Raw genomic sequence first — 21,346 nt, 5'->3', positions numbered from 1 at the left:
GAGTGAAATTGGAGTGAGTTAAGTAAACTGCAAAAGGTTTAGTCTACTAGAGCCAATTCAATAAACCGATGTTAATTAAATAAACTTCAGTAATTTAAGTGATATTAAAAGTTGCTAGGTTAACAGCAGCAAGTTACTTTAACTGAAAAAAAGTTAAGTTGAATGACATAAGTTTAAAGGAAAATCCGAGATTTTTTACTTATTATCTAAATATGTTCCTCATAACATAAAAAAACACAGAGTTTTAAATTTATATTCCCTTTGATAACTGAGAAAATCAAGTATTTGTAACTTTTTTGGTTGACATACGTCATCGGGTTGTGACGTTTTAACCCGATTTAGGAAATACTGGGAAATAAAAATATCAGTTAAAGTCTTCAACGCAAAGTCCGTGTGAATAGAATGTGCCTGTTATTTCGGAAAGGCATTGTTTATTTCTCGAATAGATGAGCATTTCTAAAAACTATTCGTTTATTTTACCTGAGGGCAATTAAGCCTCAAACGTACGCTTTTACATGTGTGAATATGTTGTCATTTTGAATGGATTAACAAAAGTAGCCGGAATGGCGAGTTTAATACACCGAGATTAAATATCTGATGACAATGAGAAAAAAATAATGGTATGATTTCCTTGAAAATAAAATTAAAATTTTTAATTCCAGCAGTGAATAAAACTAAAAAAAGGAAACATTTTCGGTTACGTTCTTTGCAATTAACATATAGATTCAAATATGAAGAATACAAGAATACAATTAATGCTATATTTCCCCAAATTTAATAGAGGGATACCATTGCACATGTGTTAAATTTAATTTACCAGAATTCTTGTATTTCAAAATATACGTAATAAAATTCAAATAGCAATCACGTGGAGATTATTTCTCGGGGATTTCTTTTTTTTAAATAGAATGCCGATTTTCATTTCTTTCATTAAAGGATCAGCATTCAATAGAAATTTAGGCTAATTAATTATCTGTTGATAAAGTTAGCTCGAGATCAAATAAACTTTTATTCACACATTTTTGTTTATGAATAGAGCGTGTTTATTTTTATATGAGGTGTTGTAAGTGGTCCCTCAATATATCTAAATGTCTGCACGGTACAAAAAAAAATGTATACTTAGCCATACGTTTTTAGTGGTTTGGTGGGTGTAAATTCAACATGGATATTCGAATAATGATATATTTTTGTATGCAGACCGAAGGATTTTAGGGAATCTGTACTATCAATGTCTCGTTGTCGTATCTCTGTCAACGATAGGTTAATGCCTGCATGTTGTACTAAACCATACGTTATTATTCGTCTTTGGTTTGTAAGTTTTTAAACGAAATTTGAATAATGATATTTATATGCAAACTGAAGGATCTCAAATTTATATGATTTGTGTGAAAAAAGACCGAGTACGGGGCGGGTGATATAACACCAAGTCACCCAAAACCTACCCGAATAAAATCATAGCCTCCTTACTTAAGATTATCCGAAATTAAGCTTGTCGGATAAAAAAAAATACAGAGCTTTTGCTTAGGACTATAGTTTAAAATAGCATTTGTAAAAGATCCAATATAATAGTAAAACGTATATTCCGAGCGTATAATCTGAGACTACTATACTGTGTTATAGTTTGGCCTCTGTCATTGGAAATAATATCCCACATCTTTTTATTCAATATAAGTCGCAAATCTTGAATATTTTATAATCAATATGAAGCTTGATCGAAACGTAGATCCACTTAGATACCAATTGTTTTCGTTTCTTCTATTTCACAAATGAAACGCCGAAGCAGAAACATAATTATATAGGTAGAAACGCTTAGTCGGAATAGCACGTGCTTTTTCACTAGGTTCACATTATTATATACTATAACTAACAATTGTGATGACGTATTTCTTAATCTGTTCTAGAACAATCGAATTGAAATATAAATCTGTGATTATACTATGCTTATGTTCATAACTTCGAGGAAGTAAAGCAAGTTAGAGATTGATCTGAATTTAAATGAGATTTGTTCTGGAGGTTTCTTTTTTTTTCAATATACATGTTTTAATGTGCGACTATCTATAGTTCCGTAACTTTCTATCTGTATTAACCAATGATCGACATTTGTGTGCATTTTTGTGAAATACTAGAAATATTCATATGTTTCAAAATGTCCATAATTGTTGACAACGAGTACATACTTACCTTTTCCATATTTTACCATTGGAAAATATCTAAATATATTTTTACTTCATCTAATCTGTAGTTGGAATTATTTAGATTTTCATAAATATCATTCATTACGCCAGAAATGTTATTCATAAACAAGTGGTAGTAAATTTTACTACACGTATGAGTTTACAAATGTCTCGTGTATCACTGTCGGACTCAAGACAAACAAAATGTACACATGATGTATATTACACCTGATAGTTTCAAAATACCGGCCGTATACACTGATCTATACACAGTGGTATATATGGTCAGCAGTGAAGCGATGCATGAACCTGCATTACGTAATTGTGTAATAAGAGTTTTTAATCCCGACAGGAAATCGCTTGAATACCTGGTCATGTCAACTCACAATACCTCTGGCAATAACTCCGTTAGCCATAATGATGATCAAATTAGGGAAGGACCGATTTAAATCTGAGAATTAAATAAATGTATTACATAAAAGCGTAATGAACAAATCAGATTTTCAAAACTTGTTTTACACGGAATACCGCTAGTTTGACTTTGAACTATGAGAGAATCTATAAAAGTAATCTTAACTATAATTCCCCTACATTTATTTGTATCATAAACTTAGTAAAAAAAAAACAGTTTCAAAACGACATACTATAGTTATTTAAAAAAAAAATTGTTCCGTATGAAGTTAATTAAAAAAAAGCTTGCCGACAGGTAGAAACCATGTCTGGTATAATTCTTCTTTAAGTATCTATAAAACTGTGTATGCATTTGTCATTATCTTGTCGGGTAAAACAATCCTACGATTTACAAGAGATTTTGACACTTAATTACGACTACGTTAGTCCCTGCTTGTTTGGGTACTTTGTGGTTTATAGTTATCATGTGGTTTTATTAACCGAGATGCCGTCAAGATGGCTACATGTAGAGAATTGATATTCCCAATTTAAATCGATGGTGATATCTTATGTAGGAGAATAAAACTTTGATTTTTATGAATTTGTGCTTTTTTATACATAATGAACATAATATCAATTTTTCATTTTTTTGCGGAGTTTCCCTTTTAGTTAAAGGAAAGATGCCAGGGATGCAATCTTTATCAAAATATAAGTTAAAGGAATAAATACGAAGGGAATAACATGTATCTACTCAACATTATGATGAAAACTTAAGATTGGGCCAGTAGAACCCCTCCGATAAGAGATTGACTGAGAAACTGGAACATGAAGATTTTTTTAATAATTTTACGTCAAAAAAAATTAAATGTATTTAAAATAGTGGGAGAAAAAACAAAGTTGGCAATGCATATTTTTGGCATATTCACAAAACACTGCATAGAAAATAAATGTATATCCATTTGATATCGTCCTCCTCTCTTTTAAGGTTTTTCTCGTCGTATAACATACTGAGGGATTATTCAAATGAACATCAGGGGCATTCTTTGGCAATTCTGACAACCCAAGGTGTGTTATACGACAAAAAAAACCCCTTAAAAATGCACTATCTAACTTTTATACCGTCAAATATATTATTGTCTACAAAGATTTGCATCCTTTTAAATATTTAAAAAAAAAACGGACCCGACATGTTCGTTAAATCCTAACTTCTTATATTTACTTCATCAACATTTTTTTTTTGTCTTAAACAAAATATTGTTACAGTCTTTTATTGAAATGTATCTATAAATTACTACAAGTGACATTTGCCGCTTACTTCTGTATTAAGATATTTGGTAATGAAAGGTTCAGTTGATAATATAGGTGTATGATGTAAGTTTTAGAGGGACGAACCAATTTTTGCTAGTTTTTGAATTCTTGCAATTCCCTTATCGTAATTTGTCTCTTTTTAAATCCATTAAACTATTCGAGTATCAATATGCTACTGTCGATTAATTTAGATTTATTTTTTATAAACATTGGGTAGTCTAAACAGTTTTGATAATGCGTACATTGGATATGAATATTGTGATATTTAGGTCCTAGTGATGGCTTGCATTTAATTTTTTTTTTGCAATATGCTTTATTGATCAGATTTATCAAGAAATGCACATTAAATACATAACAATGATAATGTTTTCCATTTTTTTTTACTACCAATAGATTGGTATCGCTAAAAAGTAAAATAACAAAAATACCGAGTTTCAACGAAAATTTAAAACGGACGGTCCCTTTTCAAATGGCAAAACCAAGAGCTCAAACACATCAAACGAATGGAAAACAACTGTGATATTCCTATTCCTGGAAAGGCATTGTTTATTTCTCGAATAGATGAGCATTTCTAAAAACTATTCGTTTATTTTACCTGAGGGCAATTAAGCCTCAAACGTACGCTATTACATGTGTGAATATGTTGTCATTTTGAATGGATTAACAAAAGTAGCCGGAATGGCGAGTTTAATACACCGAGATTAAATATCTGATGACAATGAGAAAAAAATAATTGTATGATTTCCTTGAAAATAAAATTAAAATTTTTAATTCCAGCAGTGAATAAAACTAAAAAAAGGAAACATTTTCGGTTACGTTCTTTGCAATTAACATATAGATTCAAATATGAAGAATACAAGAATACAATTAATGCTATATTTCCCCAAATTTAATAGAGGGATACCATTGCACATGTGTTAAATTTAGTTTACCAGAATTCTTGTATTTCAAAATATACGTAATAAAATTCAAATAGCAATCACGTGGAGATTATTTCTCGGGGATTTCTTTTTTTTAAATAGAATGCCGATTTTCATTTCTTTCATTAAAGGATCAGCATTCAATAGAAATTTAGGCTAATTAATTATCTGTTGATAAAGTTAGCTCGAGATCAAATAAACTTTTATTCACACATTTTTGTTTATGAATAGAGCGTGTTTATTTTTATATGAGGTGTTGTAAGTGGTCCCTCAATATATCTGAATGTCTGCACGGTACAAAAAAAAATGTATACTTAGCCATACGTTTTTAGTGGTTTGGTGGGTGTAAATTCAACATGGATATTCGAATAATGATATATTTTTGTATGCAGACCGAAGGATTTTAGGGAATCTGTACTATCAATGTCTCGTTGTCGTATCTCTGTCAACGATAGGTTAATGCCTGCATGTTGTACTAAACCATACGTTATTATTCGTCTTTGGTTTGTAAGTTTTTAAACGAAATTTGAATAATGATATTTATATGCAAACTGAAGGATCTCAAATTTATATGATTTGTGTGAAAAAAGACCGAGTACGGGGCGGGTGATATAACACCAAGACACCCAAAACCTACCCGAATAAAATCATAGCCTCCTTACTTAAGATTATCCGAAATTAAGCTTGTCGGATAAAAAAAATACAGAGCTTTTGCTTAGGACTATAGTTTAAAATAGCATTTGTAAAAGATCCAATATAGTAAAACGTATATTCCGAGCGTATAATCTGAGACTACTATACTGTGTTATAGTTTGGCCTCTGTCATTGGAAATAATATCCCACATCTTTTTATTCAATATAAGTCGCAAATCTTGAATATTTTATAATCAATATGAAGCTTGATCGAAACGTAGATCCACTTAGATACCAATTGTTTTCGTTTCTTCTATTTCACAAATGAACCGCCGAAGCAGAAACATAATTATATAGGTAGTAACGCTTAGTCGGAATAGCACGTGCTTTTTCACTAGGTTCACATTATTATATACTATAACTAACAATTGTGATGACGTATTTCTTAATCTGTTCTAGAACAATCGAATTGAAATATAAATCTGTGATTATACTATGCTTATGTTCATAACTTCGAGGAAGTAAAGCAAGTTAGAGATTGATCTGAATTTAAATGAGATTTGTTCTGGAGGTTTCTTTTTTTTTTCAATATACATGTTTTAATGTGCGACTATCTATAGTTCCGTAACTTTCTATCTGTATTAACCAATGATCGACATTTGTGTGCATTTTTGTGAAATACTAGAAATATTCATATGTTTCAAAATGTCCATAATTGTTGACAACGAGTACATACTTACCTTTTCCATATTTTACCATTGGAAAATATCTAAATATATTTTTACTTCATCTAATCTGTAGTTGGAATTATTTAGATTTTCATAAATATCATTCATTACGCCAGAAATGTTATTCATAAACAAGTGGTAGTAAATTTTACTACACGTATGAGTTTACAAATGTCTCGTGTATCACTGTCGGACTCAAGACAAACAAAATGTACACATGATGTATATTACACCTGATAGTTTCAAAATACCGGCCGTATACACTGATCTATACACAGTGGTATATATGGTCAGCAGTGAAGCGATGCATGAACCTGCATTACGTAATTGTGTAATAAGAGTTTTTAATCCCGACAGGAAATCGCTTGAATACCTGGTCATGTCAACTCACAATACCTCTGGCAATAACTCCGTTAGCCATAATGATGATCAAATTAGGGAAGGACCGATTTAAATCTGAGAATTAAATAAATGTATTACATAAAAGCGTAATGAACAAATCAGATTTTCAAAACTTGTTTTACACGGAATACCGCTAGTTTGACTTTGAACTATGAGAGAATCTATAAAAGTAATCTTAACTATAATTCCCCTACATTTATTTGTATCATAAACTTAGTAAAAAAAAAAACAGTTTCAAAACGACATACTATAGTTATTTAAAAAAAAAATTGTTCCGTATGAAGTTAATTAAAAAAAAGCTTGCCGACAGGTAGAAACCATGTCTGGTATAATTCTTCTTTAAGTATCTATAAAACTGTGTATGCATTTGTCATTATCTTGTCGGGTAAAGCAATCCTACGATTTACAAGAGATTTTGACACTTAATTACGACTACGTTAGTCCCTGCTTGTTTGGGTACTTTGTGGTTTATAGTTATCATGTGGTTTTATTAACCGAGATGCCGTCAAGATGGCTACATGTAGAGAATTGATATTCCCAATTTAAATCGATGGTGATATCTTATGTAGGAGAATAAAACTTTGATTTTTATGAATTTGTGCTTTTTTATACATAATGAACATAATATCAATTTTTCATTTTTTTGCGGAGTTTCCCTTTTAGTTAAAGGAAAGATGCCAGCGATGCAATCTTTATCAAAATATAAGTTAAAGGAATAAATACGAAGGGAATAACATGTATCTACTCAACATTATGATGAAAACTTAAGATTGGGCCAGTAGAACCCCTCCGATAAGAGATTGACTGAGAAACTGGAACATGAAGATTTTTTTAATAATTTTACGTCAAAAAAAATTAAATGTATTTAAAATAGTGGGAGAAAAAACAAAGTTGGCAATGCATATTTTTGGCATATTCACAAAACACTGCATAGAAAATAAATGTATATCCATTTGATATCGTCCTCCTCTCTTTTAAGGTTTTTCTCGTCGTATAACATACTGAGGGATTATTCAAATGAACATCAGGGGCATTCTTTGGCAATTCTGACAACCCAAGGTGTGTTATACGACAAAAAAAAAACCCTTAAAAATGCACTATCTAACTTTTATACCGTCAAATATATTATTGTCTACAAAGATTTGCATCCTTTTAAATATTTAAAAAAAAAACGGACCCGACATGTTCGTTAAATCCTAACTTCTTATATTTACTTCATCAACATTTTTTTTTTGTCTTAAACAAAATATTGTTACAGTCTTTTATTGAAATGTATCTATAAATTACTACAAGTGACATTTGCCGCTTACTTCTGTATTAAGATATTTGGTAATGAAAGGTTCAGTTGATAATATAGGTGTATGATGTAAGTTTTAGAGGGACGAACCAATTTTTGCTAGTTTTTGAATTCTTGCAATTCCCTTATCGTAATTTGTCTCTTTTTAAATCCATTAAACTATTCGAGTATCAATATGCTACTGTCGATTAATTTAGATTTATTTTTTATAAACATTGGGTAGTCTAAACAGTTTTGATAATGCGTACATTGGATATGAATATTGTGATATTTAGGTCCTAGTGATGGCTTGCATTTAATTTTTTTTTTTGCAATATGCTTTATTGATCAGATTTATCAAGAAATGCACATTAAATACATAACAATGATAATGTTTTCCATTTTTTTTACTACCAATAGATTGGTATCGCTAAAAAGTAAAATAACAAAAATACCGAGTTTCAACGAAAATTTAAAACGGACGGTCCCTTTTCAAATGGCAAAACCAAGAGCTCAAACACATCAAACGAATGGAAAACAACTGTGATATTCCTGACTTGGTATAGACATTTCCTCATTTAGAAAATGTTGGATCTAACCTGGTTTTATAGCTAGCTAAACCCATAACTCGATGACATTTACATACAATTTCATTATATTGACAACAAATGTGTAAATAAAACAAACAGACATAATAGGTAAACATGTCAAAAATAGGGATACAGCAGTCAAGGATAGGTAAGTTAAAGTTAACCGTTGCAGATATTAAGAACTAAAAAGCAGAAAATTAACGACCAATCCTGCCTACGGTTAAGTTTGATAAAACAATGATAGCTAGAACATTATTTACATATCAATAGCATAAACATTTTATGAAGTCCGGTTTTCCGTTCCTTTTTGTTGGAAGACTGCAAATATCAGAATAAGTTTCTCAGCTTCAATAACAATGATACAAAATATAACAGTTCCAACAATGTGTATTCTCATAATGATATAACATTTTGGATGCAAAAAGTAAAATCACAAAAATACTGAACTCCGAGGAAAATTCAAAAAGGAAAGTCCCTAATCAAATGGCAAAATCAAAAGCTCAAACACATCAAACGAATGGATAACAACTGTCATATTCCTGACTTGGTACAGGCATTTTCTTATGTAGAAAACGGTGGATTAAACTTGGTTTTAAAGCTAGCTAAACCTCTCACTTTCCATGAAAATATGAAACATGAAAAAATTTATTTTATTTTGAAAATTTTGAATACGGTCAACTTAATAAAGATAAAAAAATTATACAAATTATAGGTGATATATTAAAGCACATTACATTTAAAAAAGTCAGACACATGGATTTTATGTTGTTGCTTGTCTTTGTTTGTGCGTACAGTTTCCTAAGTCATGTAAGTTGATGGTTGGTGTTGTTCGTCATACTGTCCAATATTTAAGTTAATTCCTATTATCAATTTTATGTATTTCCGCAATGTACTACTATGCATTTCAAATGGATGCATGTGTATGTGTACATGAATTCAAAGGAATGTTGCAGAGGGTTCCAATAAAGCATTAAGTAGGATGTTTCATACATTTTATGAAAATAATGACAAGTTATTCAGAATAAAAACCAAAACTATGAATAACTCGAATTGAACGTTATGCGCAAATGGTATTTTTTAATTGAAGACATTTCGTGTACTCAACTAAAATCAAAGACAAAATAAATAAAAATAACATGTCTGTCATTTAATAAGAAGTCTTTCCGTTTCTGAAAGGGAATACATTTTAAAAGGATGAAACTCGGTCGTTTTATTATTTTCTTCCAAAATACCTCATAGTTATGGCTTGAAATATATGATCAAATAATTATTAAAACGTTTAACAAAGTTTTGATAAGAAACCTATATTTGAATACTTTGAATCAATAAAATTGCAACTGTTTTTATGATATCGGGTAGATAATTGTATTTTGCATCAATTGACGTTTTAGCGGAACCACTTTCATCAACCTTGTTTTAAGTCATGCAACCTCACTTCTTACATGCAGTACTTGATAACGTTATATAATCATTTTAGTAAAAAAAGTATAGATTCTGAAGATTATTATGTATGTTTTAAGAACGTGGGATATTGTTTAAATACAGCGATTGTGTGATGTGCGAATTATGTACAAGTACTAGTATAGCAAGATATTGAGGACGGAAGGTTTCGATTTAAAAAATTGATATGAACTCTGTTATTAAATTTACGGCTAATGAGCTTACTAAACGGCAAACGAATACAATATAATTAAGAAGATGTGGTATGATTGCCAATGAGACAACTCTTCACAAGAGACCAAATGACACAGAAATTAACAACTATAGGCCCGAAACCACAGTTATTGCGTAGTGCATTTCTTTTAGACAATAAATTGAAATTAAAAAAAATCGCACCAATAATATTTTTACAATGTGGTTTACTACTTTTGGGACAAATTATATCAAAATTATAGAAAATTTCATCAGCTCTAACTTAAAATATGGACCATTGTGTGTTAAGGGGGTCTTGAATATTTTTGACAGCTCCGGAAATACTAATTATTCACCTTTTTTAGTTGTACCAAATCACTTTTTTAAACAATTCTTAGACATTGAATGGTGTCAATACGAATTTCAAACAGCTCATCACAATATTTTAAGAGAAAAATCTACGAAAATAATTCTCATACTATCGTGGCTGTTGACCAGTCAAGACTTAAGCCGGTGCCAAAGTTGTATAAGAACTTATATAAAGCCATCAGATCCGTGGTTTTGGGAGAATGTTATGTAACTAGAGATATACGTGATTGTCACTTGAAAGATTTTGATGACACATGGCCTTTTTTAAAAACATCTGAACAAGATAAATCGGATGCTTAAATGTTCCATTTAGCATTGATAACTTTATTAACAATTTTATCTTCATCAATTCAAACAAAAACGGGCTTATCTATTATATTTAGTACCTATTAAGCTTTTTTGATACAATATTTTACCTAGGTAGATAATCAAATAGATGTATTCGTTTCAATATTATCCTTTGTAATATGTCGTAGATTAATTGTGTGTTAAATGTACTGATATATTCTGTAACCCCTTTATCTTTTCAAATAGACGAATCGATGTAAGTTGTATAATCTTTGTGTACACATGCACCTCACTGCAGATAATCCAAATCTAAATATAAATACATCAGACATTTAAGTACCTAATTTGTCTATGTTCGTGTGTTCTCAGGGCTACAACTAGTGAACATTAATTCTTCCAATGTTGATTCTTTATTTGTTGCTATCACAATATGCAGTTTGTAACAAATTTTTACCATCTGAATACATGTTTCTTTACTGAACATTTAATACCAGCTTGCTAACTACATGGTTGTGCTATCTGATTTACCTGGCGATAGACACTTTCGATTTCTTAAATATACCAGTTTTGTATCAGATGTATCTTCTTCTTGAAATATATTTGAAAAGTCTTATAGGTCGATATTTAAATAGACAATGACTACAAGATGTGTACAAGTCGTAGAAGTTTCTTTTTTGTTAATCTTCAGATACAGTATTTGCCTATGAACTAGTTTACCTATACATTATTACTCTATCCTCCTTGTTTCAAATTTCAAGTTAAAAAAAGACAGACTAATTTAGAGATAACTGTATTGTATTTGAAGCTTTGCGGACGTCCATCGGTAGTTTTACTGTCGCAAATTTAGTTTACCTGGCGACGCGTAGCGGAGGCAGGTAAACGGGTATTTGCGACAGTAAAACTACAGATGGACGTCCGCAAAGCTTCAAATACAATACAGTTATGTCTATTCTAATGCAAAATAAACAAATCATTCAATTTTAGTGATTATTTCAGTGTAAATTTTTCATTAAACGAAAATTCCGCGAAATGATGTTATCTTATTTGCCGCCGAAACTTGGTGACGTCATAGGTGTGCTTCTGGCATCAAACGTAAACACCGGTTGTTTTCTGGCTTTTTGTCCGCTTCAAAATGTAATAAAATTTGATGAAAAGAAGATTTGTAGGTCCAAATGTGAGTTTGTTTTGCTTATTATTGGAGAAATTACATGTCAATATCTTCCGGAATTCAAAATGTCGGCTTCCTTAGTTACAGACAGGGAGATAGAGAATTTTACGCTTGTCGTCATCCAATCAGAGCTATTGATACAAAATAATTGCATAAGAATATACTGGTAAAACAATTCTAAACAATGTCGTCAATATATTAAGTTATTAAGCTTTTGTTGTGTGTCAAACATTGAGAAGAAGACATGCACATTTGTTTTCAATTTGCGTATGAACTGTTTACCTATCAGTATAATAGTGTTAGAATTAATTTGGCGTCTGGAGAACAAACGTTTAGGCCTGGTATCTTTGGTGAGTTTATTGACACAAATATGTACAACTTACTTTTAAATATGTATATTTTCTTTGAACAATTATATACATTTGTACATGTAATACACAAATGCTACATTCATTGCTGTGTATGTTTGTGTTTTGATGTATAATTTGTAAACACATATATTAAATTCAGAGGATTTGATGACCCTCTTCAGAACGTAAATTACTCTTGTACTTCTAAATAGATTGTGAACATGCATTCATGAACATTGCAGAACAAATACGATTGTCGGCATAATCGATACACATTTGTACTCCAATATATGAGAGAAAATAAAATATTTCAGTCGATGTTTTTTTTTCAGATTTAATAAGGAAGTCAACATCAATAGTCCTTGATACAATAAAGTATATCGCTGTTAGGAATGATTGATTATCCTGGCCATGCAGTACTACCAGAACCTACTATGTTGACTACGAAAAATTGAGAGAACAGAAGTATGCGTATATCATTTTCATTTTGGTATCTATGATGAGTTATTTACTAATGTTAAATTCTCATAAATCGAGTGAGAAGATATAATCTGGTTGAATAAAACTGAAGGAATTGCATGAACTCAAAAAAGAGTGAGACCAGCTGTATCGTCATGGTAAGCGTCTCCTGCTTTGTATGCACCACCCGTCATGCAAATCCACACTCAGTCAAGCTTTCACAACTAGGGAAAATGACACAATCGATAAATTTATAGATCAGACTACTATTTTTACATTTAACGATATAAAACCACAAAACAAGTCGTCGGCAATCTGTTGGAGTAAAAAAATACACAGTCTATAAAACACAAGAAATAAGACTAATGACTGAAACATCATATTGTTGCTTATCATAAGTAAAAAATGCACATCGGGAATAAACACATTTATTCTAAAACCAGTTGTTGGTATGATACGGGTTATCATCTTCTCATATATTTTATGATGGTATGATACTAAACCCCTAACGGGAGGGATTGTGCTTGATTTTCATATGATGAAGACATAATCTTTCAATCAGTTTAATTGAGGTCTGGAGCTGGCATGTCAATAACTGCTAGTAGTCATTTGTTAGTTTATGTATCATTGTCATTTTTCTTAGTTTCTTTTGTTACTTATTCTGACATCGGACTCGGACTTCTTTTGAACTGAATTTTATTTTAATAGAGGATTGCTGTGTGTTTGTTTATTCTACATTGGCTTTGTGTTTTTTAATTTTAGTTCATTTATATGTTTTGGAGTTTAGTGTGACATCAATTTTCACTGAACTAGAACACATTTTTGTTTAGGGGCCAGCTGCATCCCGCCTCCGGGTGTGGGATTTTCTCACTGTGTTGAAGACCCATTGGTGGCCTTTGGCTGTTTTCTGCCTTTTGGTCGGGTTGTTTTCTCTTTGACACATTCACCATTTCCATTCTCAATTTTACATTGAATAAATTAGTTATTAAAAATTTTCAACACAGGGCAGTAACTTTATTTATTACTACTAAGGTTTAATTTCTAAAATATATAAAGATGTCTACTATCAAAGATGTACAAAACAAATAACCAGGTTATTCCTTTTAGGTCCCTTTTGGTCATATAACTCCTAACCTAATGTGACTACGTATTTTACATCACTGGCTTTTAAATGTTATGGGGAAGGTACATCCAAGAAATGACTCCGATGCACGAAATTTAGATAAGTGTTATTTTCATTTAACGTCACAAAGGAGGAGGTGCGCTAATGGCATTTGTTTGCCAAACAATTAAGTATTACAAAATCTTTTTAAAAGAGATTTTAGCTTAAAAATTGTTAAGTATCTAAAATATGACCAAAACGCTTATAAGGGCCTTTTTTGTTACGTTACATTTGCATCTCATGTGAGGTCAAACGTCCAAATCAATTTGTTTTTAATTTTGCATTACCTCACTTCTAAAACACACATAAATTAAAACCATTAAATCAAAAGTACTAATTTCAGTTAAAAAAAATTAAGCAAACAAATGACCTCATCGCTTTCTGTCCTTTATACTTTTGCATAACGGAACAGGAATATTTCATTCCCATCTGCAACCCACATATTGTCATTATACAAAGCAATCGCTGCCGGTTTGTTCAGTCCATTTCTTGCATCGAATACATTTTTTGATTCTGAAGATCATTGTTAAGCATTAAAACACTATGATGACGAAAGTCTGATATTAATACGTTACCCTCTTTGTCCACACACATTCCTTTACACTCAAAGTGTTTGTTTGCATCGTGTCCATATATGCCCTTGAAATATTTGACTGTTCTATATGTATCAAACTTTTTTCCAGATGCTCTATGCAATGCAGTTGAGACTTACTGTCGACACAATACAATATGCACAGACATTACTTTAAATTTTGAATTAAACGTGGCTGCTTCCAACTATAACTAACAAAATGTGTATGGTTTGTGACTATACCTTCAGAGTTCATCCATAAGACATAGTCTTTATAACCAAGTTCTGAACTTCTTGAAGAAGATACCAGATAAATAACTAACGAATCATTTTCGAAAACGCAAAAACAATAGGGGAGTCTACCATAACTACTTATATTTGCAAATTTCACCAGTCGTCGATCTGGAAGGAGTTTCATTATATTTGAGTTGTTTCTGTTAAGAATCAAGACACAACCATCTTTTAGAACAACAAAATCATCAACATTTTCTGCATACACATTGTCGTCAAAGGAATAATCAACAATTTTATTTTAGTCTGTAAATTATTAACGTTTGCTTTTTGTTCTTGTAATTCTGCTTGATAGCCTTCGAATATATTATGTAGCTCGGACAATAGATTATCCTCTGACAAATCAATTTTGTGTTTCATTGTTAACACATTAGTTCTAATTTCTAGTATCAGAAACGGAGGGAATCGCTTAAAATCTACAAGAAGCTAGACCGGGTACGTCGACAGAGTAAATGACTCCTACTATGCATGCGTCACCTACCTTGCGATTTTACATTCAGTAAAAATGTCTCAATCGGGAATGTGACACAATCGGTAAAACTGCAAAATCAGATGACTATACAAGTATCTACTGTTCTAAGACTTCTAAGCATGACTGTAGTAAGTTGGGACACCGGTGAACAAATTCGGAATATTGACAGTAAAACTTATGTAGTATCGATTTCAGTCAATGAAATTGAGGATGGAAATTGGGAATGTGTCAAAGAGACAACAACACGACCAAAAAGCAGAAAACAGCACAAGGCCACCAATGGGTCATGTAACTGACATATGATGGAGCAGAGGTAATGTTGCTGCTGAGAAATCGGAAGTTGACAACTGGAAAGTTGAAATCATGACGTCTGTCCATCTATGAAATGATCGAAAAGAGCAAGATATGAGACAGGTCTGCTCCTTTGGTAGTATCCTTAACTTCTAGTTCACTGCAATTCGTGAGATGTAAGGTTTCAGCGTACTTCTTTCATATGATGGAAAACGTGATATAATTGAACACATGCGCTTTAAAATATATTATAATTCAAAACTATAAAACGGCTTCTGCCAACTTTGGGTTCACCGGTGAGAGTTCGGAAAGACCATCCAATTGAAATAATTGTTTGCAATGCTGTAGTAATGCACATCATTTAAGAATTCATATAATAAGCACATAATTTTCGTCTATTTCTTTACACAAATATAATTTAAGGCAAAATTTTCATTGATCGTTTTTTTTTTTAAGAATAACGAGATATAAACACGGTAAATGTGACGAGAATATTTGAAAAAAGCACGGTTATTATGTCCTTTTATAAATGTTCGTTTAACAATCTCATTTTAAATAAAAACAATTGTTAAATTCTCGATATACAGAGACATAATTCAGTGCTAGTTGTTTTGTTTGTCTCATAGGTATATTTGATCGCTGTTAAAATAAAACTAGAAGCATGAATAACTTTCTACTTGATTCAAAAGGTTAAACAGTCACTGTTTCACAGTTAAAAAAAAATGTGTTATTTTTTTTAGAGAATAATAAACACTGCTACATCGATTAATTGATATGGAACACGTTTTTTTATATTCCATTTATATATTAAACGAAAGACGTGCACGTACACTTTCTGCTGATTTTCATTATGTACTGCATAGATGTGATGAATGAAACATGCCAAATATTAAAATTAAAAAAATGTTTTTTTTCTCGTTACGTCTTAATATCAGTGAAATAACTTGTAAAGCATGCAATGAAAATCAATTCAGAGACACCACAATACTCTATATTGTCGATGCTACGGGCAAAAACAAACTGCTTGATTAAATGGTATAGTGATCATGTCCGAAATATGTGCTGAAAATTTCAATAAAAAAACAAATCACTGAAGTTTTTCAGACTGTAAATGATTCAAATTATAATTAGTATGTACTTGTAACAGACAGTTTGATTGAAGACTGCTTCACTGTAGCAAAAAACAATCTTGCATTTTCAGGAGTTGTGTAGTATAATTTAAATATAATCATCTTTGTATTAAGATCAATACGTTGAAACAGATTTTTAACATGATAACTGTAATTTACCACTGAAAATGATCACGATCAGAGTTAACCAGTATTTGCGCTTACTTTTAAGTGATGAAGAAGTGAATATCAAATTAACAGTAATTGGATTAACCTACAATCACCGGCAATGTTTGCAGAGACGCTTAAATGAGATCACATAGGAAGTATTAAAGACAGTACAATTTGGTACAATAACCTATATTAAGAAGTATTTATCTATATTTATATTTATAACTTATTTCTAATGTATACAATGTCGTCTTCCGTCATATATATTAAAAAGTTATTGGTGCAACTACTTCATGTATATGCAAAATTGAAAATGAATATTTGATTTCCGTCCACGATCCACTAATGGTCATTTACAATGCCGATAGCAGCTGGTTTATCTAATCCATTTCTAGCGTCTAGTAATGTTTTCTTGTAATTTAAATCCTTGTCAACCATGTACACGCTATGGTGCCGGAAGTCTGATATTATAATATTACCAGCTTTGTCAACAGACATCCCATGACATTGAAAATGGCCGCTTGCGTCAAATCCATAAATACCATTGAAACTTTTGATAGAAGTATACGTATTTGATGTTTTCTCCAACAGCTCTATACGATGCAAGTCGGATATGCTGTCTTTACAATATAAGACGCACAGATATGATTCTAAAATTTGGATACTACATGGTTTTTTAACAGTGCATTTAGAAAATAACGCTTGGTCAGTGACAATTCCATTAGTGTTCATCCACATGACAGAGTTTGTAAATTCATACCTTGGATTCCCGGCATAGGTTAAAAGGCAAATTGCTAATAAATCATCATCGGAAATGCAAAAGCAATACGGCTTTCTATCTGGTCCTCCTATATTTGAGAAATTAACCAGGCGTCTGTCTGTAAGTAGTTTCATTATACATGGGTTTTCGTCAATGAGAATCAAGACACATGCACCTTTTAAAACGACAAAATCACATACGTTATCTGCATACACAATGTCGTCTAAGGAATGGTTAACAATTTTACGCAATTGCCGGTTTGTCAGTATCCAAGCTTCCTCTTCAGAGATAGGAACTATTTTTTAACACGTGTTATATCGTGGTTTAGATGAAAATCAGTCGGATTTTTATCAGTTATTTCATCGGATGAATTTTCTATTAAATCTTCTTCTTCTATGTCTTCAGCATCAAACCATTCAGTCTCTGAATCTTCGAGAAAATCTAATTGTGTTGATATATTAGAACATGAGGACAATCATAATTCGCAATCGTTATGTTTTCCAGTTGATGGTTTAATTAAATTTCCAATTGAAAACTCCATCGTCGGTGTGAAACCAGGTATTGGTTGATTTGCAATTTTGTCACACTTTGAGGAGCATAAATTAATTTCAGACAAAATATTCATAGTATGACTTAGCTCATACTCGTCAAGCTTATTTACCTCTAAATTAGTTATTTCAGTTGGTAAAGTATTGACCTAAGTTTCTTGTTTGCGTAGTATTGTTCGATAGCTTTCGAAGAATGTATTTCGTAACTCTGTCAATAGATGTTCCTCTGTAAAGTCGATTGTTGCCTTCATTGTTATTACACTTGTTTTTATTTCACAGTTAAGACGTTCCACGTCTTGTAAAAGTTTTTTCTGGGTGTTCGAAAGCTTATCACCCAGTACAGTTAGTTTTTCAGAATATTTTCCATTTAACAACAGAACCTCCATTTCTTTCCGAATATCTTCCTCCGCATTTTGCAATTGACTCAGGTCATGTTTTTGGTGTATCTGTCCGAGGCATTTAAAACACATGAAGTCCTTACAATCTTTGCAAAATATCGTGTATTCTTCTGTTTCATTGTATCTACACCGAAGTGGTTTTGGAGATTTACCAATCTCTTCTTTTTCTTCACGTTCTAATATATCATCCGCCATTGCGGATAGTGTAATTTAAAATGCAAACATGTCAAAATATATACACTAGACTACGGTATGGATATAGGTCATTATTTATTTTTTATTGATTTAAATATGTACACGAACAAAAATAAATGTTATGTAAGATATAAATTACTTCTTATCTGTAATCAAATTGAAGGTAAATTTGTTAACAAACGGGAGATCAGAAATATATCCACTAACGTAGAATCAACCAGTAAATTTGTAATGCAGTTTTTTTTGTTTTTTTTTTGTTTTTTGGTTATTTTTACTTCGCTTTCTTATATAATTTTTGAACATTGCAATTATTCTTATTAATTCAAAGACGGGAAAAGGAAAACAATGAATAGAAAAAAGGGAAAAAACCAAGTTAACCATAGCATACAGGTGTATAAGACGTAAACAATTTTATTGGTATCAACAAACCTTATTAGAATGATAAACTTAGTTACAGGGACATAGCCTCCCCACCCATAAATACCACCACCACCACCGCCACCGACCACCACAACCCCCGTGTTCCACAAAAATAAAAAAAAATAATACAAACTCCTCAGTATTAATATTTGCCTCCTATTCTATATGAATCAATTTCTATATAAATATATAGAAACAGGTTATCGACAAGCAGTTCTTATTCAGAATCTACCTTCGAAGTTTCAAAATCGTAGACACGGAAAACTGAGTAGGGATATTTGAGAAAACAACGATCTGGATGATGTGCTTCTGCTTGCTGGAAATAGATTATGGTTCGGTACCTTCGATACAATACAATATTCGGTGCTAACAATTTTCAAAAGATAAAAAATGTGATATTTTTACCAATGTCGGTCGTTTTACTTCGCTTCGGAGCCGTTACCCCGTATCATACATAAGCAAAACAATATATTTGCATGTGGCGTTCTCTGCGTTTAAAGTGGTGTTTGTGAAAATTGCTAGTAGAATTTTATTAATGCTCACGCCTTAACTTTCAACTTGAATAGTGTAAAATAGAATTTTAAAATTTTAATTTTTTTTTATAGTCAAATGACTGAAAGGATGTGATTTATTTCAGGGTTGGATCAACTAGTGAAAAAATAAAACCATCAGGCAAACATTCTACATACAAAAACAACTATTTAACTGGAATCAACCGTGAAATTATTTTCAAATTAGGTTATATCTATTCAACTGTTTTTCTAAATCTTTTTTTTTTGTACTCATTGGTATAACTTTGCACCTTTTCTAACTTCAAAGACATAGACTTTAGAAATAATTTCTTAAGAGCATGTTTTTTTTCCTTGACACAAATTTAAAAAAGATATTTTTGAACTCAATGTCGTTTTTATTATATTTTGTCCTGAGCTTTCATGGAAACAGAGTATTTCTCACTTCCGCTTTTAAAAAATATTTTTTAAGAAATTAGAAAACGACATTAAAAAAGTACCTTCAAAAAAGACAAATGTTTTCGGTGCCTGAATTGTGTCAAACATCTAGACCTATTACTTCGGTTCACATACTCTGAAGTGTTGCCAATCTTGACTGATTTTCAAATGGACCGTAGTTATGGTCCTCGTTATTCATGTAATATTTGTTTGCCGGCCGTTTAATCATAAAAAAGGAAGATTTGAATTTAACCGCGTATTCCTACTATGTAATATACGTAAGCAGTTTTTAAAAATAGATGAACTACACACTGTTGATGAGTGCAGATGTTTTAATGAGACTTCATATAACGTTGTCTTTTTACTGTATTCATATTTTATGAGTAGAGAAGTTGTTACATTGGCACAGCGTAATATTAATCTGTATAGGGGTAAGTTGATCGAAAGGAAGGCATTTTGCAAAAGTAATATATATAAATTTATAGTTATATTTACATTTACCGTGTGTACTTGATTTTATATAGGACATTATACACGATTATAAGTTATCAGTGTACACAGGCCTTATGCCTCATTTTAAATAGGAAAAAAGACCGATGCTATTTTTACTAAACGGTCTCAATAAGTTCTTGCGTGTCTTTGGCAGTTATTGTAATGTATGTGCTGTGTAAAAATAATGTGCTTTATGTTTCATTCAACAAGGCATTTCCTGTCCTCACTTCCAATGTATGTGAAGTTATCAGGAAGATCTAGCCAAGCCTTTGGCCCTCTCTCCCCTATATAGTTAATTATTTCGTCAATAGAAAATATCTTTGTTTTTGCTGTCCATAGATGTTTCTATTTCATTTCTATTTATAAATCTTACTAGAGTGGCCGTTTGTTTTTGTTTCTTGAAATAGCATCTTTAAAATGTACATCTTTGATTATATTTTATTGATAAATATCTATAGTCCATAAAGAGAAATATTCGATTTACATAAGGGTTTATATTTGAGAATTTATGATAACTTGAATTGGTTACAAAAAGATTTCCTACATCTCTTAACTTTTACTACTTTTAACTAATTACTATCATCATAATCATACTTTTAATGTTATCGAATGTTTAAATTTTTATTATATGAAACTCAGAAAATTTGAATATCGAACCGACTGCTAGCAGCCGGTTGGATATTGAATATCGAATAACGAATAACTAACCGACCGCTAACTTCACATACATTCATTCCCATGCTATTTACAATTTTTAGAAAATCACTCTGGAAAACATTGAAGGCATGTTATGAATAAAAGTAAGTGACGATCACATTTTGCGTGAAGTACT

At 31.3% G+C, this 21,346-nt stretch overlaps 2 protein-coding genes across 3 annotated transcripts in view; both read left to right on the top strand.

Annotated features, from left to right (window-relative positions):
• LOC127724438 (transcription intermediary factor 1-beta-like) overlaps positions 1 to 21,346 on the top strand; it is a 75,493-nt gene that overhangs the window by 41,643 nt on the left and 12,504 nt on the right. The gene's annotated exons all lie outside the window — the stretch shown is intronic.
• The window catches only part of LOC127724434 (uncharacterized), a 78,856-nt gene that overhangs the window by 53,400 nt on the left and 4,110 nt on the right, over positions 1 to 21,346 (top strand). The window contains exon 1 of one of the 2 annotated variants that reach the window (XM_052231398.1): positions 20,336 to 20,453. The exons of the other annotated variant lie outside the window; for it this stretch is intronic. The gene's annotated coding sequence lies outside the window, so the exon portion shown is untranslated. Of the gene's footprint in view, positions 1 to 20,335; positions 20,454 to 21,346 lie in introns of those variants that run through there. 2 annotated transcript variants of the gene reach the window in all.

The sequence above is a fragment of the Mytilus californianus genome, unplaced genomic scaffold, assembly GCF_021869535.1.
Source record: "Mytilus californianus isolate M0D057914Y unplaced genomic scaffold, xbMytCali1.0.p SCAF_14, whole genome shotgun sequence".
In the NCBI taxonomy this organism is placed as follows: Eukaryota; Metazoa; Mollusca; class Bivalvia; order Mytilida; family Mytilidae; genus Mytilus; species Mytilus californianus.
The sequence above is the reverse complement of the archived record's forward strand: the minus strand, read 5'-3'. Positions and strand labels throughout refer to the sequence as shown.